The sequence below is a fragment of the Protopterus annectens genome, chromosome 8.part0 (genome assembly GCF_019279795.1).
Source record: "Protopterus annectens isolate FY-2018-M chromosome 8.part0, PAN1.0, whole genome shotgun sequence".
NCBI classification, from domain to species: Eukaryota; Metazoa; Chordata; order Ceratodontiformes; family Protopteridae; genus Protopterus; species Protopterus annectens.
This window is the reverse complement of record NC_056741.1, coordinates 1646429975-1646455291: the sequence shown is the minus strand read 5'-3', so window position 1 is coordinate 1646455291 and position 25317 is coordinate 1646429975. Positions and strand designations below refer to the sequence as shown.

Sequence of the window (25317 nt, the reverse complement as noted above, 5' to 3'; positions counted from 1 at the left end):
AGGTTTTGGTATTTTTTTTTAGTTTTTGTGTTGCTGTATCGATTTCTAATAGGATTGATGAGGTGTTTGTTTTAAGGGGTAGATATGGGGGGAGTATTCGTGTGTTCTAGCTGATTAGGCACAGGCAGTGTGATAGTATGGCTTCTTGGGGAGTGAAAACCATAAATCATCTGTTGTTCGTAAACAGTTAGTATGTAAGGGATAAGCAGCAGTGGTATTATGGAGTAGGCCAACAAAAAGTTGAATGGAGATAGTACTGGGGCCATAGTAGGATATTATAGCAAAATTAAAAACTGATTGACTATATCATCCTTGGAAGTCAGGTCAGTGAGTTAAGTCTATAGGGAGCTTGTGAAGCATTTCATAATGAAATACTTCTTCAACCAGGGTGGTAGTAAATTCTAAATGCAGAGGGCCTCAACAAAGTCAGATGTCGAAAATTGTGCCCTAGGAACTACTGCCAGTCCAACAATGGCTGAGTACAGAGCAGTAGGAAACAATTACCTCCATCAGAAGGGAAGATCCAAATCATGTCAGAGTAAGAAAACCAACAAAAAAGTCTGGTACTTGCATATTATCGCAACCAGATTATATGCGTATAATTTATACTGCTTTTATGTAGCAAGCTGTGGTGGCAGAAAGTTTATTTCACTCAGGTACCCATTTGAAAATGTCAGGATGGAATAACGTAGTAATACTATAGTTATTTACTGCACTTTGTTCTTGTTTTTAAATGTATTTTTCAGTTAGAGATTCACTGTTACCTTTTACAGGTGAGGCAGTACAGCGACAACCACCTTTAAAAGATGAGGGGATGCAGCGTTACAAATTCAGCGGTGTGGGAGTATATGGCATTCCAGATATTAATAATATGTGCTCTGCTGCAGGGTTTTTTATTACTAATTTGCATAAAAAATGTCAGCAGAAATTTGACATAAACCACAAAAGCTGCTCAGCCCTGCATGTGTAATGGGTGCACAGTGCATTCCGTGTGAATATAGTTATCAATGATCCAAGTCTTACAAATTCCATGTTTCTTTTTTGGAAAAAAAATTCCAGTGGTGAGTAGATAAGGATCTGCCACTGAAAAGCTTTGTGGGACTGAAGTCATATAATAGGTTCATAGAAGGTACTAGGCTATCGGCCCAAAGACCTACGTAAGCCTAACCAACAAGGTCCCCTAGCTTACGCCACCCAAGAAAGTTATTTTCCTGTGCCACTTTATGTACGCATAAAGTGTATAACAGCTATAAACCTTCTTTGCAATTCCTCTTAATGCCGTGCAGTCTGCATTTTTAATTTGTATGCTATTGCTGCAAAGTAAACAGAAGAAAAACACGGTCTTCTTCAAAACAAATGACTTAAGTTTCCTTCATTTTATTGTAAACCTAAAACCAAATAACACCAAATGAAATACAGACACACACGTCCAACTTGGTCTGAAACTCTTAGCCAGCCATATATAACATTTGTTGGCAGGAGAAGGGCCTGGAAATGTGTCTCTTCTCCTGTTCGGGATCTAAATGCAAAGTAAAATGAGATGTGAAGGCTGTGCATACCATGAATGATGGGAGTAACATCCTGGTAACATCATATAACAGTAACTAAATGTTCTGTGGAACTTTACAATCATCATGCATTACTGAATAAAGATGAGGTACACCTGTATGTGCCATAGTGGTAATAACAGGCCCCACCTCCTCTTTATAACTTGAAAGAGCCAGTTGTATTTGGCATAGTAGTAATAACAAGCCCCTCCTTTTCTGTAAACCGATCTCTGAGGAGCAACGTAAATACTGTACTCAGAATCAAACCCAGAAGTGCTTCACATTCCAGAGGGAAGGAACAGGAGGTATTTAAATGCAAAATCCCATCTATCTGTTCAGAGATAAGTAGAAGGTAAACCAGCTCAGGCAGGTTATTTAAACACTATAGTAAAAATCAAGATACTCATTTAGGATATCGGGCATTACAGTATCAAATGATGCAGACATTTCACATAGGAAGTGGTAGTTCCAGGTTCCTATTTTTGCTGATGATACAATGTGGGCACAGTAGCAAGCTAGTAGGGTGGATGAAGAGCAAAAAAAAAAGGACTCTGTGTGCAGAAGATCTATATATAAGTGAAATGAGCTTTTTTCATACAACCAAATAAAATGTTACAGTAATTTTATTATAATGTCATAACCCTCAGGTCTTAAGTGGTGAACTTTTTTATTTTACTATAATCTATTTATTAACAGGGCAACCCCATTGGATTGCGTGTCTTTTCAGTCACACAGAGGCAAATGGACATAGAAAGAGTCAAACCCTGTACTCTTAACTACAGGAAGCAGCTGATTAACAGCTTAGAGCCTTAATCCTCTGCACCAACTGACAACCTTATACCAGGTATAATGATTCAAACTGTCTATCTTACTAGACTGTCTTGCAAGTCCTTCAGAACCTTGCACTTGTCTTTTTCTGGTCTAAATCTATGCATAGAGATGACATCCATCCTTATTTTATAAATACTAGCTATTTATAAGAGAGGCCATACATAAGTTCCCCAAAGACAGTTTACAATAAAAAATTCAGGGACTTGTAATAAGATACTTGTATATAAAACACATACATAGTGTCGCAGTAGAATATATTCCTCTACAAATGGTATACTACCTTTGACTGTGAAGGAGTTCCATAAATAACATTTCCATGTTGCTCTTTGACAAATACTGTCCCTTATCCCTGCGGCCTTCTAACCACTATTTTTTTTCATATGTCACCTTCCACCCAAAAAAAGATACCCATATCCCGTATCCTCCTGATGTCTCATTATTTTGCAGAATGTCTTTGATTTTTGCTTCATATGTTTTGCCCTGTCCCTGATTTTCTGTTAAATCACTGATGATTGCATACAAGTCAATATTACCAGACATTAGACTTTCGTATCTCTTATTGTGCAGAAAATGCACGTCAATGCAAAACATGTTATTCAATTAATTTTTTTTACTTGAATTTGAGTATTATTTAAAACTTGGTCATGATTTATCCCCTGAAATCTTGAGCAAGTCTTAGTGATATACAGCACCCCCCCAAAAAACTATATATATATATATATATATATATATATATATATATATATATATATATATATATATATATATATATATGGGTCTCCCTGACAACACCGATGTGCTACAACACCGACAACAAAATCACTGACACCACAAAACCGAAAGTTCAGAAACACGAAACGTCACATACCCGACAAACCACAATCCCAACACTCAACAAACAAAACAAATCCCCTGTCCAAAAAGCAGACACACAACACAAGCACACCAAAAACCTTACAAACCTACACTGAACCTTACATACACAACTATCTATGCACTAACCTTAACCCAAACCCTATCCCTAAGGTCCATCACTATCGCACACTCACCTAACCCGTGCCCTAACCTTACCTCACTTAACCCCCCCATCCCTAACGTCTGTCACTACTGCACACTCACTTGACCCGCGCCCTAACCCTAACTCACTTAACCTGCCCCTAACCCTACAGACCATTGCTCACTTACCTTACCCACACCCTGACCCTAACGTCCATCCCTATCTCACACTTACCTTTACATGTCGGTGTTCTCAGCATCGGGATTTTCATCTGTCGGTCTTCTCCATTGCTGATCTTCCAGTGTCTGTGTTCTTTTCGTCGGTGTTTTGAGATTACTGCATTTTCAGGTAGACCCATATATATATATATATATATATATATATATATATATATATATATATATGTGTGTGTGTGTGTGTATGTATGTGTGTGCACATTTCTGTTATGCATATTGTAATTATGCTATCTACAATTTCATCTGGCTTCTTGCCACAGTTAAAAAAAAAAAAAAAATTTGCACCTGCAAAGAAAAAAACATGCCTGACAATCCACATCTCTGCAGTTTCTAGTCATATGACTACAGATTGCTGTGGAAACAATGCAGGTTCTTAAGCTACACAGTTCTCACTAGTCCCTAACCATATTTTTACATGACTAAACACTGCTGACTCAGAAAGCACTGTGATTTGTTTTCCTTAGCAACCAATCACGAGTGCTTAGGCTGCATAGTAATAGGACACAGATTGGCTAGCAATGTCCTACTACTACGAAAAGGAATAAACATGAAACAAAAATTAAATTTACTGGTGCACTCATCTGGGTGCAGTGTTTCATAAAAAGTGGCTGCGGCATTCCTGCAAAGGGGTAGTCCTTGCACTCTAAGGACCTCTCACAAAGCTGGCCACTGTCCTTTCTCTTACCAGTTAGCTTGCACTGTATATGCCAATTACTTCATCTCTCTAGCTTTTTGTTTGCATTCAGTAAATTAAAGAAAACATTTTCTACTTTGTGCTAATTTCTCAAAACCAGCTGTAAACCTGATTTGCTTTCTGCAATAATTTCCCTGAGGGTGAGATTCCCGCTGCACTTCTCTACCCTGCCCGCAGTTCCTACTCACCTCTTCTTACTTCCCACATGCACTTTTCACCTGTGACATCCATTCCCTAAATCTCTCCAAACAGCTGAACAAGTATTACAGAAACACTCCTGTTTGTATTAACCTATTTCTTAATCTAATGTTTAGCAAACTTCCCAGCAGCTGCTTTGCACTATATCTACTCCTACTACGACCCCTTGCCAACAGTACCTCTAAATCTGTTATTCTATATTTCTGATTCTACTTTTTCCAAAAATAAATCTTCCCTTCTTCCTATTTTAACTACATCCTCATCCTCTATCCTTTCAAATCCCTGTTTCTTACATTTCAGAAACATGTTTCTCCTACAGTTCCTCATACTAGTATCTCTTCTCCAACTTGTATACTTGACATCCTACCAACATCCATTACCCTCACAATTACAAAAAAAACTCAAATCGTCTCCAGCAAGCAAAACACTTCTGGCCATCATCTCCCAGTCACACCCTGTCTGTATCATCAGTCATGTATCCTCTTATACAGTACAAATATCTAAAACCATCTACTCATAAACTGGGTGTTAAACGCAAAATCAAGCAAAAATACCTCTACCTAAACCATCATATTTCCATAGCCTTAAAACTTAGTGATGACATCCACCCAAACCCAGATCTATCTCAGCATATACAGGTACCAGACATCATATCCTCATCATCTGCTTTATGACTAACCCTTTACCCACAGTACCACCCAATACTCAGCCAATCAAATCAAGCATACTAATAATCCAGATGTATGATATATTTATAACAAACTCCCTGAAGTGCATGCTTAGATAGTACTACATGCTATAGACATCTTAGTTGCCATGGAAACCCTGGCTCTGCCAAGCAAAAAAAAAAAAAATTCCCTACCAGGCTATAACATCAGAGTAGACCAAGGCAATAAAAATGCTGGTGGTGTCATTATTTTCTACAAAAACACACTAGATGTCTCTTTTCTCCACACCCTGTCAACTTTCTGCAACTCTGAAATCCTACTAACCACAGAAAAACTAAACACTCACAGGACATTCACAACCATGTGTATATACATTAACAATGCTAAAACACTGGAAGATATTATTTGCTGGGCCTCCTCAAAAATCCCTTAGGAAACCATAATACTGGGTGATGTTAATATAGATTGGCAAACCATACAATCTGAAAATCCAACCAGTAATAAGCATCTGCATATGTTCACCTAACTTACAACCACACCAATTAGATATAACAAAGCTGCAGTCAGACAATCAATCCTTGACTGGATCCTAATATCCTCTGCCGATAAAATATCATCCCATGGAACTCTGTCAGACAGCCTAAGTCATAACTTATTAACCTATACCATAAGGTACTAAGTAACAGCCCCAAAACACATCACTACAGCCTAGTATGAAACCCTACTACTTCTTACAAAGACACTTTTATTAACACACTACATCTCTTTAACTGGGAGACACTAAAGAATCTTTCCGTAGATGATGCTGCCATTGAGTTCTTGGGCATCCTAAACACACAAGTCCCCCCCCCCCCTTAGAATAAAAGAGAGTCAAAGCCAAGCCTGCCCCATAGCTATCCTTATCAACTAAGCAACTCATGAAAGAGAGACAAAGCATGGAAGGTCTAGGCAAAAAAATAAAACAGTTCCTGCTTTACTAGCATATAGACAACTAAGAAACCTAAAAAAATATATATCACCAAGTATAAGAAAACCTACTACACAACTAATCAAAACATGCACAGTAATAATCCAAAACTGTTCTGGGCCTTAATCAATAAACTGTTAAATCCAGGACAAGCTACATAGCCAACACAAAACACACAGAAATAAAATGATACCATAGCTGACCATTTCAATACCCACTTTATACAGACAGTGCAGTTATTAACACACCACATGACTAATCAACATCCTGAGGTCCTTACTCAATCAAACAATCTTCGTCATCATTTCTTCTTCCAGTCAGTTCCCACTGATACCATAAAAAATACCTCAAAATTAAAGCCTACCACAACTGCCCCCTGACAATCTACTTGGTGAATATCTTAAAATGGCAACCAAGGCTATTGCATATCCAGTTTCACTTCTGATAAATCAATCCATATCTGAAAATAAAGTCCACTCACTATGGAAAAAAGCATTCATTATTCCACTGCACAAGTGTGGAATCAATACAATTTCTTTCAAACTATATGCCAATTTCCCTTTAATATTCCCCATCAAAAATATTAAAAGAATGTATTTCCAAGCAACGTAAGTCAACTATCTGTTAGATAACCAGCCACTGTCTTCAATTCAAAATGTCTTCTGTCCTCAGCGCAGCACAACTACTGCTTTGCTGAATTTTCTTATCACTGTCAACACCCACACAAACATTGGAAGCCCAGTTTTCACCACCTTCCTAGACTTAAAAGCTTTTGATACTGTCTCCCACCAGAAGCTCTTACATAAACTCTCATCCTTAGCGCTCATCACCTCTTTACTGCAGTGTTTCCATATATACCCTCAAACAAATCACAAGCAGTGAAATGGAAAGATGATTGTTCCACCATCTTGCCAGTAGGTACTGGTCTTCCACAAGAATCTATACTAGGCCCTATCCCTTTCAACCTATTAATCAATTATCTCTACCCTAATACAAAAAATGCTAACCTAGCAAAATACACTGATGGCTCAACTCTAATCTGCTCTGCCAAATCTCTCTCTAAACTCCAAGGCATGATCAATGAAGTTGATGGCTGAGATTCCTTAAAATCAGGAAAAAAATAGACAAGGTCAGCTGAGACTTTAAAGTAATCAACACTTATAACCTGTTTAGAAATCAATACTTTTTATTGAAAAATGAATGATAACAAACAGATGAGCAATTTTTCCTTAACAGGCTCATTATTGCACCTCAGTAAAAGGCTCTGCTTTTTCTTTTTCGTTTTGGTTTATATATACACATATTAACACACATACATATATATCATTAAATCACTGTAATATGTTAAAGATGGATAACTGTCTCTCAGTTACAACTTTGCACACTTACTTCTGTTAGGTTTCAAAAATCCCATACATCAAATTACATCTTTGGAGCTTGATTCACTATATGACAAAATTACCTGAATCTGTGAACACTGTTAATTACATTTACACTTTGTTTGCTACTCCATACAAACCTGGGGTCTATATTATCGGATCAAAACTTTCAAACATCGAATACTAGATGGTCGACACCATATGTTCATAGGTTGAAAATTTCAAATCCTAAAAAAAAAAAACTGTCATTAAGGGTTTTATGCACGGGGGCAAGCCTCCCTGCACCCCCACACCCCCGCTACTTAAATATACCAACTCCGAGATCACACTACATTGAAGTGAAGGGAAGAATTCCCTACGGTGATCTCCATTCACACTTGTGAAGTTTTCAATATTCGAACATTTGAGGTCGCCCAAATGGTGTTGGACTATTGAAATCTTCGCTGTGATAATATAGACCCCAAACCTGCCCTAAACCCATCTAATACATTATTTATCCTAAACGAATGTAATATTTTCACCTCCACTAGGTGGAGCATTTCCTTATGCATTGTCACTTTTAAGCACTTTTACTCCAGCTCACTCACTATATAGTATTACTCTCCTTGATTAATATTTAGTAGGCAGTGGTTACCTGTTAATCTTCTTTGCATGCATTCAGTTATCCGGATTTATTATTCAGCACAAAACATAACCAGACGTCTTGTAGCAATTATTGTAGCACACAAAAGTGCTACCAGCACTAAATGTTCTACAAGGAAACAACTCCAGTACTTATTATTAATACCCACCCATCCAGGCATGTCTAAAGATCAGTTCCCTGTGCTTTCTCCTATTAACCTGGTGAACTTGGACATCCTGAGGTAATGTAGCAACTGCCTCATGTACATCGACAACCCTCTCCTCTTACCACCCAACACTCAGACTTGTGAGAGATGAACTTATATATCCAAATTGGAAGCCATGTACTCTCCAGCCAAGACCAGAATAGCTGGTCAAGAGGAGAAGGTCAACACTTGCACTACACCATATGGAGCACATAGGCTTCCAGAACACACACCAACACTACTTCCACATAAAAACACAAACCACACACACCAACCTTTGCGGAGGCTCTTAATAAAACTGTATCCAAACAGCAGAGACCTCCAAGGCAGAAATGCACTCAACCACCACAACACAACACTAATCATGAGACACATAACTCTCCTAAACAGTGTGCCACTCAACCAAAGCCCCTAAGGCAGAACAGTATTCCCAACACACTAGTCATAGGTGACTCGATAGTGAGGGCACACTGATGTCCCACTCACTAGGTTGAATAAGGAGAAAGTAACAGTCATCTGCCTGTCAGGTGCCAGGATCCACCACATAACACATGCACTCAGGTCCCTCAACAACAGGTACAAATATGACTCTGCCATTGTACATGTGGGTGTGAATGACCTGAGATGTACCTCCCTGGACTACATGAAAAGAGACATTGAGGAGATCTCGGATTATGTAGCCCAGGTGGATATGACCCTAGCTCTGAGCAGCATCCTACCATCACCCAGAATGATACCACAGTGCAAGCAGAAAATGATCGATTTCAACAATTGGCTAAGTCTCTGGTGTCATTCTAAGAGGATCACTGGCAGTATCTGTCTGCCTGGGATAGCATGTTTAACAGACCTCGATGCTTTGCCAGAGATGCCCTGCATTTGTCACCCCTAGGCTTCTGGATATTGACCAAGGCTCTTGCCACCCCTATAGTGCCTTTTTTAGGTGGTGTTCCAAAGACCAAATTACCACTGTAACAGCTACAAACAAATGCAATCTGAGGGTCATGCTGCTCAACACTAGAAGTCTAAATCTGAAAATGCACTTGCTCGAAGCACTCCTTAAAATGGACAACATAGACATTTATGCTTTAACAAAGACCTGGTTCAAGGCAGCAGAAAGCACCCCTGCACTACCAGGCTATAGCTCATTCCAAACCTTTCGGCACCAGAACTTGGACCGAAGCTCCAAAGACGGTGGCGTTTCCATATTCATAAAGGATGCACACACCTCCAGACTGGTAGCCTAACATAACACATCAGATATACTTAGGTGGAGCTAACATTGGGAAAGACAGCAATTCAGGTCGTAGCCTGCTATAGGTCCCCAACAATGTCCCAAGACTCACACTCCATGTTCCTAAGCACATTGGAGAATATTATGGTCCGACCTAACATTCTCATACTGGGCGACTTCAACTACCCCTCCATTAACTGGGAAAACTACTCATGTACCAATGCACTTCCCCACTGTTTCCTAGAATTCATTAATTCAAATGCCCTGGACCAGCTCATTCTTACCCCCACCAGAGCTAGCAACATCCTTGACCTGGTCATTACTAACATGGGCGACTGTTGCTGTACACGAATAGTTAACTACTCCCTGGTTAGATCCGACTACAAACGAATCACCCTGGAAATCCACATTCCTCCAACATCACCCCACCCCCACTCCCCCACAAAGGTAACCACCATGAAAAACTTCTCCAAAGCTAACTTTGGGCTCCTAAAAACAGAGGTGGCTAACTTCATGGCACCCCTGCAAATACAGAATAGTTGCATGACCACCGAATCATACACCAATGCACTGTACAAATACATAAACAAATGCATGGATCTCGCCATGCCCAATAGAATCCTCCAAAAAAAGGAAGTCAATCTGGTGGTCCCCTGCCATAAACAAACTCTACAACAGAAGGAGGAAACTGATGTGGAATAAGGTGAAGTCCCAAGACTGGAAAAACTCCCTTATCAACCTCAACAAAAAGTTGAGATCCCTCGTCAAATCCTCTAAAGCTAGCTATGAAAACAGAATTGCAGCAGATAGTAAAGACAACTACAAGGCCTTCTATAGTTATGTAAAGAATCTCCATAGCATTACTCATATTTGCTCCGAGCTCCTGCACAATGGCACCTCCTATACCGAGCCAAAAGATATTGCCAATATACTGGCTGACAGATTCAGTGCCAACTTTACCCCTCTCCCTCCGCCAGAGGACCAATCTCAATACCAGTAGATTGCTAGGCACCCAGTATTACTACTGCACAGGTTAAAACAGCACTGTCCAAGGCCAAGAATACAGCTTCCATGGAACCTGACAATATCCCTGGCTGTGTTCTACATGAACTACAGAGTGAACTGGCACCTCACCTGTGTGCCCTGTTCAATCACAGCCTCACCTCAGGCTTTGTCCCTACCAAATAGCACACTGCTACAGTCATCCCTCTCCACAAAGGAGGAGCGACTACAGATCCTAGGAACTATTGCCCCATTAGCTTGAGGAGTCTGATATGCAAAGCTATGGAATGCATCATCATGGACCTAATAAACAAGGATATAGAGAATCTCTAAACTCTGGATCTCACACAGTTTGGGTTTGTGAAGGGTAGATCATGCCTGCTCAACTTGGTCGACTTCTTTGATTCGGTCACTAGAGCTGTGGATGAAGGCAAGGTACAGCCTACCTTGATATGGCCAAGGCCTTTGATACCATTCCCCACTTAGGAATCATAGAAAAATTCACTAAGCTAGGCATCAACCCCTATATCACTAGGTGGGTTGCAAACTGGCTCACAGATAGAACCCACAGTGTGAAAGTAGCGGACTCCAAGTCAGACTACCAACCAGTCATGAGTGGAGTCCCACAGGGTTCGGTCCTAGGTCCTCTCCTGTTTGTTATCTACTTCTCTGAAGTCCAGGCCAACACAAAGGATCTCTGGCTGACAAAGTTTGCAGACGATTGCAAGTTGGGAGCTATTATTAACTCCCCAAGTGATGTTGACATCCTACAGAAAGGCCTCACTGAGACCGACTGGTGTCAGAACCATGGCCTTAAGCTCAATGCCAAAAAATGTGTCATCATCCCCTTTGAGAAAAACCCAGTTCCCATGAATTACCACATTAATGACAGTCCACTGAACAGAGAAGGTGTTTTAAGAGATCCGGGAACACAAGTTGACAGCAGCCTCTCTTTTGACCACCACATTGCCACTGTGGTCAGAAGGTCCTTCTATGTGGCACATCTCATTACTAAGGGTTTTGCATCCAGGAAGAAAGAGGTCATTGTCTCCCTCTACTCTTCCCTCATTAGGCCAATCATCATGTACAATGCCCCATTTGGCATGTACCTCACTAGACACCTGCAACAACTGGAGAGGCCGCAAAGGTACCTCACAAAGAGAATCCTAGGCCTTAAAAACTTGTCCTATATGGACAGACTCAAAAAACTCTAAATATTCTCTGTCTCATATCGCCTACTTAGATGCGATCACTGCTTGACATACAAAGCCATGTCTGATCCAGCTCTGTTAGAAATGCTACATCTGAAGAAATCCCAATCCCTCCGCACCACATGCTCCAGTGACCTCAACCTCATTACCACAATCAACCGAACGTGCTGGAGGGACAGGTTCATAACCCAGAAACTTCCCTTGCTATGGAATAGACTTTCCATACATGTCAAACACAACACCTCACTGGCCCACTTCAAGAGAAACCTTGAGGATAGGATGGGAAACAGAAAATTCACCCCGTGGATCACTCCAGTGGCTCTACTCGACAGAGGCACTGGGAACTAAGGTCTGGTGGCACGATGTCAGGGTAATCCTATGGGCTAGGTTTGTAAAGGCTCCAGGGCCATTAGCCTAGTACACACCTATGAACCTATGTAGCATTTCTATTATGTGCTTCTCGAGCTGTATAAATATTGTACACTACAAGTTTGAAATCTGTGTTTAGTAGTTCATAAATAATTGATAACTCTTCTTTTCAGACTTTTAATTTGTAACCTACATATACTGTTTATTTGCTATACATTTATACAATTGAAAATTGTAAAATATCTATATCTTTTCTTACATAATTGTTTACTTGTGCAAATTTAACTGGTTGCTTCTTGTAATTTGCCTTATCCAAGGTCAGGGTCATGCTGGGAAAGGGTCCCAGGATCATTGCAGTGCACCTACCCAATTAACAGATTTAGATAAAATAAATAATGAAATGCATATACTCACACAATACATTGGGACAGTAACTTACCAGAGGGTATTAACAATAACTGCTCCATCTGCCCCTGATATTACAGAGTGTACAACACTGTCCCCTGAATTGCGTCAGCATTTTGAGCGTATGTGCAACAGAATTTTTAGCCATCACTCTCAACAATTCAGACAGCAATGTAATTCACTGTAAACTGCTGCTATATGAGAACTGTGTTGACAGTGTGTGGTGTTACCTCGTACATCAATTGAAAATGTTCATTTGCATAAATGCTCCAGTCTGGATTTATGATTTCAGGTGCTGTAGCATTTTATGCTTTCCAGCAGCAGTTTAGGGTGATTTATACTGCTGGCTGAGTTGTTGGAAATAGTGTTCTTTGGGAAACAGACTGCACTTGCCTAATAAATGATATCTCGATGAACATAAAAGTACTACTTGTATTAAAATTATCAGTTTAAAAAGCATAACTGAAGTTTGTATTGAAGTGTATTATACTCGATTTGCTTGCCAAAAACAATAAAAACTGAGTGCACCATCGTACTGCAGATAACTGATCATCATATGACAGAATGCATGACACTACACAGATTATCAAATCCAAAAGGTATATTAATATTCATTTACATATTGTTAATAAAGAATAAATTAACAGTTCCTCTATCCCACTGATAATGTCTTATTCTGTCAGTAGGCACTCATTTGAGCTTTCATACGACCAAAACATTTGAAGGCCCAAAAGGATGTGAATTTATTTTTCTTTTCTTTCTTTCTGGTATGAAAGCATGTATTCTCTGTACAAGTTCTAAAATTCATTAGACACAGTGGCTGTATCACATATCATAACATTAGGTGACATATATTTTAGTCATGTGGTTAATTTTATCTAGGTCATAGGTAGCTACAAGTTATGCAGTCCAGGGGACCACTCAGGAGAGTAGCCCAATTTCCCAGCTGCCCCGAAACACTGTCAGGTTAAATGACATGCTCAAGGACACACGTTAGACGAATGAGAGAATCAAACCCCGGGTACCACAGCTAGCAGATCTTTAACAGGTCATAGCTCTGTGCTAACTGACACACTAATACATTAGCTTTAATCATTGCACTTTTCAGCATATAAAAATGATTACAACCCCTTCTCTGATTTAGCATGTTTGCTTGAATTTAAACATGGATTCATTACCTTCAGTTTGTTCCTGAGCTGCAATAAAGTAAACTTTCTCACCTGTATATTTTACACTGATATGGGTGATTAAAGTATTGCTGTGGTTAAATTTACTGCCATTGTAATGTACATTCCTAACTGTACCATCATGGACTGCAATCAAGAACACATCTAAGAAAAAATATTCAAGCATCTATCAGAGTTTGGTTTAGAATCCCCCTATGCATATTAAACAAACACACAATTATCTGGTACTGATGAGCAACTAAGGAAGATGATGTCAACTGAAAATGTATTTCATAATATGCAAAAACAATAATATTTAAAATGTCTGTCACCTAGTGGAAAGTCTGGTGCAGGAAAAGAAGACTATATACATATATAACCTTGGTAAGACAGTTACAGCTGCCAAAAGTCAGTAACAAAACTTGTCAGCAGTATTTGCATTATCAAACACAAGTGAAATAACCATAGACCTCATTCAGCCAAACAATCTATAATTCATAATTCCCTGAATATTACTAAACCCAGTGGCGGCTCATGCCATAGGACTGCAGCCTCCCCCAGCTGTGAAGAAAAAAAAATAAAATATATATATATCCTTTCAGTTTACTGGCTGGCTGCTTTGATTAACTGCGTGTCCAACTGACTCGCAAAGTCCCAGAACTCGAACTGTGCATGCTCGTCGAATTCCGGGTTTTAAAAAAAAATGTGTTTCTGTAAATCTAGACTGCTGCAAAAGCAGTTCAGATTAGAGAGAGAAGGCATCAGTGTGCTGGCCAGAAGTCTATGCTGCTTAACCCCTCAGTAAAGTGGAAGGGAAGCGGACTGCCGCATCCGCAGTCACGTACGTGACATGGATGGCTGGATGGCTACTGATTGGTTCTCGCGAGAGCGAGAAACGGTCTGTAGCACTAGCAATACTTACAATCATACATCATCATACAATGAGTGGCCCTGTTAAGGTAACCTGCATTCAGTAATCTGGCATCAGCTTCATTGTTGAAGATGTTTTTCCTTCACCCTGAAAGATTTGTTTCAACCGTCAGTGTCTTATATACATTGAGTCATGAAGGTTTGAAACAAATTAAATAGCGATCCCTCTCTAGTCTCTCCCTACCAATTTCTGGCGGCATACTGCTTTATAAAATGTGGAAAATCGTGTGAAAGATGGGCAAGATAGTAAAAGCCATGGTGATGAAAGTCGCATCTAGAATTTCAGATTGCCTAAGGTATTCTTAGCAGTGCATTATAGTGAAGGATGTCAGGAAAAATGTTTAGGGACTGGTTAGGTTTTCATAAATCACATCATGAAGGCATGCCTTCTTATGTGAGGAAGGCCTCATATGTATTTCCTGAAAACAATGAATTTTATATTTCTTAATGAGATGCAAGCTGAAATAGGTAACCTGCTTGTGTTTCACAATCATAGATGACAATCGAAGATGGGGAACACTAAAATATGTTAATTTTGCTCCTCCTCCTTCATGCAGCAACTTCTGTTTTTTATTTATTTATTTTTTCCTGACTGACCTCACATTATTGTTATGTTTATTTGTAGTACTATTCTTTATTTTTTAGTAGGGATACTTTAACAGATTTAATAACGTTTGCTCAGTACATTCACAGCTATACACATGGGATTGAGACTAACTTGTACATTTGTAGGAGTAAAGGCAATTTGGTCTACATTTTTGGTATCTCAGGAATGAAAATACAGCCACTTAATTGTCTGCAGTCAAGCTTTGTGTGACTGTGTCTGCAGATGTTCAATGTAGCAATCTTTCAGGGGCAGCTTAGCTTTTAGACTAAGCTGAAAGCAATACCACAGACCTTCTAAAGGGTAGTAAACCAGCAGAGGTACTTTTCATTTCTTTGTTTTTACTATCTTTACATGGTTACAGAGGGACTTAGTTTCATAACATTTCAGTATGTGACATTCCCGTTTGTTGTCACTGCAGGATATCTGTTATGGTGTATTCAGATTAGCCATACAGTCATCATCCTTAAAACAGCAAGCATGGATTTTATATACTGTTATGTTTATGCTTTCAGAGAGTAAAGTGTATAAACAGGAACACTTTGTGAAGAAGATGCTAACTGTACATGAAATTAACTGTTTTACTAACCTGAAAACTCAGATAATACATGATTATCATCCCTTAGATATTTATATGAACAGCTGGACACAGACTAGCAGTTACCATCTGACTCTGCAATGACCTGCGTCTCTACTTTTGTTTCAGTAACATTTATGAATACTTTGCTAACTGGATTGATTTTATCTGATTTTTATTTATTTGTTTGATACCTCGGGTAATGAGTTGAGTATTACTGATACCGTTCCTTAGTAGCCCAGCGTACAATGGCGTTACTTTTCTAGGTTCAAGACCAGAGAGTGTGAATCCCAATAACTCTTGCTGTATCTTAAAGACTTTCCCTTCTTTGAAGGATAGCATTCATGGAGACAGTACATATAAGAAGCAGGGGTGTGGGGGTATAGACTTCTACTTCAGGGGGTACATAGAGTGAGCCCCAGGAAAAAAATGTGTTTAATATCTAACAGCAAGTTTTATACATTGTTGTTATGTTGTGAAACCAAGTCAGCACCAACCACCGCACATAAAAATACACATCATGGTTCTCCACAAGCAATCCCCTGAGGAGAAACATCACTCATTCAAGCGCCTTGGTCATAGGAGACTCCTTCATGAAACACACATATGCCTCCTCACCAATTTGGATAAAGAGAGGTACAGTCAGTTGCCTATCCGGGGCCAAGATTTACCAGGATCATGCAAGCACTCAGATCTCTCAACCACAAGTACCAGTATGAGTCCGTTGTAGTCCATGTGGGTGTGAGTGGCCTGAGACATACTTCCCTGGACTGCATGAAGAGAGACATGTTGGACCTGTCTGGATATGTGTTGCAGCCTTGTATAATCCTTGCATTAAGCAGCATTCTACCCTCACCAAGAATGATACCACAATATAAATGGAAAATGATTGACTTCAATAATTGGTATAGCTACTGGTGTCTTTCCAAGGGGACCTGGTATTTGTCAGCCTGGGGTGACATGATCAACAGGCCACGCTGCTTTGCCAGAGATGGCCTGCACCTTTCCTCACTAGGCTTTTGTATACTGGCCAAAGCATTAGCCAGCCCCATCGTGCCTCTTTTAGGCAGTGCGAAACCAACAAACCTACCAAAGTAACAAATTCTTCTAAGGCCAAGTTGAATGTACAATTGCTCAGTGCTAGGAGTCTTAATAAGAAACTGCACTCCCTGGAAGCTCTCCTTGCCCTGGAGAATGATGATCTCTATGCAGCTATCAAGACATGGTTCAAGGCTGTAGAAAGCACTCCAGCAGTGCAAGGCTGCAATGCCTATCACACATTCAGACCACCTTTTGAAAAGAAAAAAATGAAAGGAGGAGGTGGTTCTATTTACATAAAAAACAATCAAACTCTAGATTAGTCAGGCAGGATGATTATCTTGAGCTGCTCCATCTCCAGCTGACCATAGGCAAAATCCTGTACCATATTCCTACCATATCATCTCTAGCTATAGGTCCCCATCCATGAACCACGAAAACCTCTCTGCATACCTGAAGTTACTAGAATCAATTACCATTCTGCCCAACACACTACTCATGGGCAGTTTTAACAAAACCTTCATAAACTGGGAGCGATATATGACCACTAACATGTAGGCTCAGAGATTTCTGGACTTTGTCAATGCAAATGCTCTGGAACAGCTGGTCTGCACTCTCACTAGGGGCTTAAATATTCTTGACATAATATTCATAAACATAAAAATAGCATGATATATATATATATATATATATATATATATGTATATATATATATATATATATATATATATATATATATATGTATATATAAACAGACTAAAATACATATGCCAATAAATAGTATTAATTCTAGCAAAGCAGACATCAAAATAGAAATATATATAATTTGTTGTAACAGTCTAAAAATGCATATGATAATAAGAATACTTGTAAAAAGAAAAAAGAATAGCGTGGCTTGAAAAAGTGTAACGCGCTGCATTTTGACAATCAGACTCTATCACGTGTTCACATAATTTTAGATTTTAAAAGATCAGGATGTTTTCTGGTCTTGTCTCACTTCATCAATGTATTAATTTGCTTTTGTTGAGCGTAAGTGCAACATCCAGCAGCATTATATAAATATTTTCCTGGATCACATTTCATGCATTTTCAAAAAGAACATATGTTGCATTTCTCACGTTGGATTTTTCTTCATTTCATGAAAAAAAATTGCTGTTTTTAAATGTCCTTTCAGTTCCTGGAAGATGTATAGCTTTATGTAAGAGTGCAGGATCCTTTTTTCCTATACCTTTATCTGCTGCCATGCTGTCGGTTGCTTTTTTATTGCTTCTTTTTCTTAGTATTGTACAAATGCTCTGAACCAACTCCTAGTATGCCTACTGTCTTAATTACAACATTCTCTAGCAGGCAGTAGAGGTTACTGCCTTCATTTATTGGACTTGCACAACTATACTCACATCAGTCTTTTCATTTATTTAGGTTATATTCTAGCTGTTTCTTAGTCATGATTTTAAAAGCTGTCACTGCTAATGCCTTCCAGAAATATCTAACCTCACTAATTTTCATGCATTCAGACTTTGCCCTAAACTGTTTTTGAAATGAAATAAGTGTTTTCTAAAATTAAAAGATGTAGCTTTGTTTTGCATATAGCTTGTACCTGAACAGCTATGAACATTTTGCAAAATAAATTCATAGCTGGCATGGCAGTCTTGCACTCTATGTTGAAAGTGGTTGTATGAAATAGGATACCATTTTGATCCCCAAAGTTTATAAGAAAGTTTAATTGTTAATAATTCAGTTTACTCTCCAAAACCGATATCTTCTTTAGTAGAGGAGAGTCTGGAGTGCTACGCAGGGCAAACCACTATTGTTTAGAACTGAAAGTTCATCATAATCTAGCACTGTTTACCCAGTTATATGCTTTTTTTTGCACTAGAAAGAGATTTTATTACAGAGTGACTTAAAGAATGGAAGTTGTTCTACAGCCTGTTGTTTATCTTTTGAAAAGCTGAGTGACATTATATACTAACTTAACGTAGCCTGACTTTATTAGAAACTGATTGCTTTGTACATGCTTAGGCAGTGCCCATGGTTCAGTTTTTGCATATTTGTTTAGAGGGAGCTGCTTATATTAATGAGGTGTTGATTAATATGCGTTATTTAGTGAACCATGATTAACATAGGTATAATTTTGGCACCACAGCAGGATGCAGGATGTGTTGCCTTTTAGAAAGGCATATATTCCTTTATCTACATCAATTTTTAGTGTGTGTGTCAGTGTGTACAGATTTTTGCATCACATTTTCGGTCCTGTTTTCATAAAATTGTGGTTTTCTGGCAACATTTGAGTTTCAGATTTCATACCCTTTCATAATAATGCAAAACCTACTATTATATCAACTTTCTAAGTTTGTTAAGAGCAATATTTAAAAATTGTCCTTATTTTGGGGCCTTTGTCCCACTTATTATGGCTTTGTCCAGATTTCTTGCTCTAAGGTTGAGAGTATGACAAATGTGTCAGGATCATCATCGTCAGCCAGAGACATTTCAAATTGTGACACACTTGTACCTCACTCCCCCATGTAGTCACTTTGGATGTGTGCAAGCAAGGCAAGGAGCAGTTATACATACAGTGTAAGTGTGCAGACAGAGTATCCCCCCATCCAAGATAGACACAAGTACAGTGGCTTTTCATCTGTCCTTGATTTTGCAGAATGTTCTGGTTTTCTGTCATATTTTTATACTGTTGATTTATGCTTCGTATTATTCAGAAAATGCATGTTGATAGCTGCATGTTACTTTTATAAAGGTGAATATAAATTATAACTAGAACTGCATTGCAAGGAGAAGTGGCTTGAGTTGAGTGCTGATTGTTTTTTATATTTGATTTTGACTGGCATTCTAGCAATGTATTTAAAAGTAATTTATTTTTTCATGCCTCACAACCTTTTTGTTTCCATCTAGATATTAAGCAAACTGTCATGTAGCCAATGCATTGAAATATTTTTTTCTTCTCCACTTCATTTTGTCTTGATTGGAGTACCTGTATATACATGTAACAACGTGCTGTGTAGAGTATTTGGCATGCATTTATTTCATGTAAATTGGTAAGCATGGCCAGCATTGATCCCACTGAACCATAACTCCGCCCCTTTCTAGTTCACCACACCCTTCCTGTTGCCTCATCCATTGCAGCCCCCCTTTGATTTGAAGTCACCAGCCACCACTGACTAAACCTACATGTTTGCCTGAATAAACGAGCAGCATAACTGCAGCTTGAACTTCAAATGACTTAACAGCTTTTAAAAAGTTCAGATGTGCCCTTTCAGGACAGTATTTACAGTTTGTCAGATACAAAAAGGAAGAATATCTTGCCAGCCAAACATATCCAGGCCTTAAATGAAAAAGGGCAATGAGATTTAAAACTCACAAATAAATGGATGCAATTAAATATTCTAAAACACATCTGACTAACACAGTCACACCTAGCAATGTAGACACATGCAATATACTGGGGATGTCAGCTCCATATGTTTCTCTTACCATAAATACAGTGTAAATAAAATGATGGACACAATATTTTATCACTTTTGCCTCACACTTCCCCATGGGATTGATTCCCTCTGGAATGTCTTCATTCTTGAATATATGTATCCTTTTGTATTCACATGAGGTTTTGCTGAGGGATGTGGTTTCCAAGTTGGTGACATGAGGGCTGGTGAATTCTAAATGTGTAATTTTGCTTTTAGGTGCGTTCGTGCTCGTGTGTGTGTCCCGTAGCAGTTTGCATGGTCTATATAAGTCTGAGTGAGAATTGATTCCTTTCTTATAACAAATGCTTGTTGGGACAGGGCATTGGCTTCTCATGACATTAAAAATCAATTGATGGATAACTGCATGGCACATATGACTGTTGCATGCATGCAGGCATTGTATACTGTAAATGCTGGCACTTCTGACACATATGACTTTACCAAAAAATAGTGATAATAACTATTTGTGTGTTTATCCATGTTAATGTGTGTGTTTTCAGGTTCATGAATATGTGTGCGTACATATGTGTAGTACTGTGTGTAGATGTGTAAATGCATAAGTATGTACACATGTATGTGTATGTGACTGTATGTGTATATGTGTAAGTGTATGCATGTCTGTGAATTTGTCTACATGTGCATGTGTTACACATGTATATCTGTATGTATACGTGTATGAATGTCTGCTTATATGTATGTGAAGATGACTGTATGCACTTGAATGCGTACATGTATGGTTGACTATGTACGTACAAGTGTGTGCATGTGAGTATATCTGTGTGTGCTAATGTTGAACTGAAGTTACAACACAGAGCTGCATGACAGCTAAACCATCAGTACCTCACTCTGTCTGGCAGACATGGTTGCTGCCACTGCAGTTCTTGGAACCATCACTGAGGTCACTTCCAGGTTGGGATCCATGATTCTGATCAGCACATTGGCATACTGTAACAGTCAACAGAAGCTCTTATGAACCTCTGTGATGGAAGTAATTCAACAAGTGTTTTGCTGGTGGTGTATCAGATAATAATACGCTTGAGAATTTTGTGGAAGATGATGTATCTAAAATGAGGAAGAGTACTGGAACCAGAGACACTTGGATGAAACGTATAGCTTGAAAAGATGTGAGGAGACATTTAATTACTGAAAGAGTGGTCGATGTCTGAGTCACACAACCTGCAGAAAATGATGAGGTGAATACAGCAGATGTCCAGATTTCAAAGTGAAAGACAAAAGACAAATGAGACTATTAAAACAATTGTCAAAGAAGAGGGTCATACCCCTCAACATCTAAACACATGAAATCTGTACAATGTCAAAAGCAGCTGGGAAATAAAAGCTAAAAGTAGGGACAAATTATAAATATTGCTGTTATAAACTTAGAATAACTGGTTTTATTTTAGCATGCATTTTCTGAAATGAATGAAGTCTGTGACTCAAACGTCTGCCATTATTTAGAGATTTCAGTCCTAAATAATTTACAAGAAAACCAAAAATGTTATGAGGAAAAGACCAAAAGTAGGTTGCACAAAATTTGGATATTTTGTGAAACTCTGGACAGTTGAGAAGTATGGGTATGCATCTGCCACAAGAGATCATTTGGAGTCTGAGAAAACACAAAGCACAGAGCAACTGGAGTTTCTGACTGCAGCAATTAGTAAATAAATTATGTACAGTTGTGTGGAGAATTCAGATTTATGCATAACTCTACATTCTGAGCTAGTGATAATGAAAGAAAAAGCACAGAATGAATGTTTAAATAGGCATAACAAGCTGTCTTAAACACTTCATATAATCATTTTTGACTATGTTAATGGTTCCCATTACATATGCAGATTAAGTTTTGCATTTAATACACATAATTGAAATGTTTGGTTCTACCCTGTGGAAGATTGCAAAAAGTCCAAATTGTTATTTAATATGTTTACCATTACATTACTCAGCATTATTAAATTTCTCCTAATGCAGAGAAAGCAAGCTTTGAAATCAGACTGTATGCTCTGGACTCCATTATACCAGAAAATTATATTCAGACTGATGCTCTTTTGCAGATTTATATCTGGCAACCACAACTGTGTTAGAAGGAACTGATTAGAGAATCAAAACCCAGTGATGCATCGATTGTGAATTCATGACTGTTCGCTAAAAGCGCACCATATTCCATATTATGCATTACCTTCTGTCTGAGACTGTTATTATTTCAAGTGGTAGATCAAGATCACACCAGAAAGCCGGCTATTGTTTAACATGGATACTTTCAGACACTGCAGAGCACCGACAGTGACCAAATAAAGGTATTTCATTTTATTATTTCATAAATATGCTTAAACCTGAGCTGTTTCCTCATATTCTGTTACTAGGCCGATCTTTGTGTGAGTCTGATGAACCTCAGGGCACTAGCTTTATTAGCCATCAGTAGCGAAGTCGTAAAAGCTGAGTGAAAGAAGGTGTACAAAACTGCTGAAAACTAAACAAAGGCTGCAGCATTTAGAGGATTATATTTAATTTTTTAAACTATTTCAGACCGAATTATGAAACAATGTGTTTTCTTGTGAAAGCGGTAAATAAAAAAAGAAAACTGTTTAACAGTGTTGTCATAACTTCTGGGCCCCATAATATGCTTGCCAGTAAAAATGGTAATACATGACTTAAAGCATTAACTAGGAAAGTACATACAGGAATTTCATTCATAACATGACAATAGATCATTCCATAGTTGTAAATCCTAGGCATACCTCTCAACTGTCCCTAATTTTGGCTGAAAGGTTTGCTCCATTCCTCCTAAAATTGGAATGTTTGAGATTAAGTTGAACATTGCAGTCAGTAAATACTGATAATTATTACAACTGCAGGTTTCATGTTCTCCAAAATGCACATATAGTCACATCCTCTTTTGCTATCAACTTTCTAAGTTAATAGTACCAGAATTTTAAAAAGTCTCCCTAATCTAGGGCCCTTTCCCTTAATTATTTTCTGATTTATTCCTAATTCTGGAGGTAAAAGGTTGACAACTATGATTGCAAGGTTAATTAGCTAGCTGCTAAGAAAATAGTGAGGCCCCTGCTGTCTGCCTTACATGATTTCTTTATTAATTTAGACTATATTCTTTTCTGTTTCAGATCTTCTGTGTGTATTCTGATCCAGAGAACTGCATAGTAATGCAAACTAGCAACATCTGCTTCATCAAATGCCTTTTATTTAGATATTCCCCGTTCAAAGTCATTCTGACAGCCACTTTTTACACTTTCCAAAAAGTATAGCATACTTCTATATCACGGGAAAATACAGTGATTTGGTTATATATTTTGTTCATAACTGCCAATATTCAATGAGTGTTGAATGGAGATTGGCCAACTATGTTGTGCCATTTGTTATCTGGTCATTGTCTCTTCTTATAGTCAGACAATAACTATGAGTACACAATTAGTAAGTCTTGCTGAAGTACGTCCATTCTCTTCCATGGTAGAGCCAAAGGTTTCCTGCTTTTTTCATTGTCTTGTTATTAAAATGGAGTAGGGGGGGTGCATGGTAGGAAGGGGGTGGGACACGGATGTATGTGTAGTTGGCCATGGAGGTAATAGAGTATCTTCGGAAACTTCAGCATCCAAGACACAGTTGCTGCACAACTACTCCCCCCTTCAGTGTTCAAGGGGTTTATAGTTTGGCTTGGAGGATGATTAATAAACTATACAGTTTTGTTGTGGAAGCCATATGTATCCCAATGGCAAGAGGATAGTTACTATAGTGTTATTATCTAAAGCTAAGTCAGGAAGGAACTGGCTTTGCTTTCTTTCCATTGGAAGATAATGGAAAACATCTACAAGCTAGACTGTTGAAGTCTCCAAATGTTAATCACCTTATCATTGGATAATGACAGTACTTTAAACAGCATAACAAATGTCCAACTTGCTGTAAGTCATGTGTTGAAGAAGGATGGTGACTGAGTGACAGCTGTTAGGAGATGCATCACTCCTAGGACGCTCTGTATTGCTATCCATCCTTGTAGAGAGCTGCCAAGGCAATGTGGAATGTACTGTATGCAGTTCTCAAGAACTCATTTCTCGGGCAATAGAGACAGACTAAGAAAGGTGACAAAAATGGTGCCTAGTCACAACCAGAAGCCATATAAATTTTTAAATGGACAAATATTTACAGACTTGACAAAACCCAAGTATGTTGCTGTTGTACAATATGAATAGGTTACATTATTTTTTACACTACTGGAAATGTTTTACTTTCTTTCATTATTTTTATTTATTTTTTAGTTCCCCTTTGCATTTCTCCAGCTGACCATAAGGTACTCTGCATTGCTGGAGCTATAGCACATTTGACATTAATGTTCCCTTTATTATCCCCCTCCTGATTTGGGACCACACTAGTGGCAAGTCAAGAAGGTGAGGTGGGATAGAGCAAAGCATCCTGCATCATCACAGTCACAGCCACTGTAGCAGGATATTTTTTGTACACCCTAACTGAGCAGATCTACTGATGTCATGCGTGTTACCACATGAAACATTAGTTAGCTCCACCCCCCTTTCAAAACCAAAATGTTAACATCAATCTGCTTAACGATTTTGGCATAGTCCTCATCACCAGGTACATGTCCAAACTTGAGCATAAGCCACTCCTTCCCTCCTTGAGTGGGCAAGCAAGCAAAAAGCCCGCCATTCCCACTGGCTGCTCCAGCAATGATTGTTAGCTGAACGTGAGTTGGTGGGTGGGAGCCAGGGCTACATAGTCCAAAAGACTGGAATGACACAGCACTTGTGTTTGCTGCTCCATGCTTCTGTATGGTCAGTCTTGCTACATGCAAATATTCATTTCCTCTTGTTGAAACACTTTGATTTTCTAAGATGTAACACTTGTTTATTTGGTGATCATATTTTCAACCAGTTCTAGCATATAGATCCTTTTAGGACTTTATATTAGGAGAAAATAAAAGAAGACCATTGCCATTGAAATGAAAC

General features: G+C 38.6%; 1 protein-coding gene across 3 annotated transcripts in view; it reads left to right on the top strand.

The window, feature by feature from the left end:
• The window catches only part of B3GAT1 (beta-1,3-glucuronyltransferase 1), a 2298313-nt gene that overhangs the window by 1730841 nt on the left and 542155 nt on the right, over positions 1-25317 (top strand). The window contains exon 7 of one of the 3 annotated variants that reach the window (XM_044081175.1): positions 22402-22644. The exons of the other annotated variants lie outside the window; for them this stretch is intronic. The gene's annotated coding sequence lies outside the window, so the exon portion shown is untranslated. The remainder of the gene's footprint in view (positions 1-22401; positions 22645-25317) is intronic. 3 annotated transcript variants of the gene reach the window in all.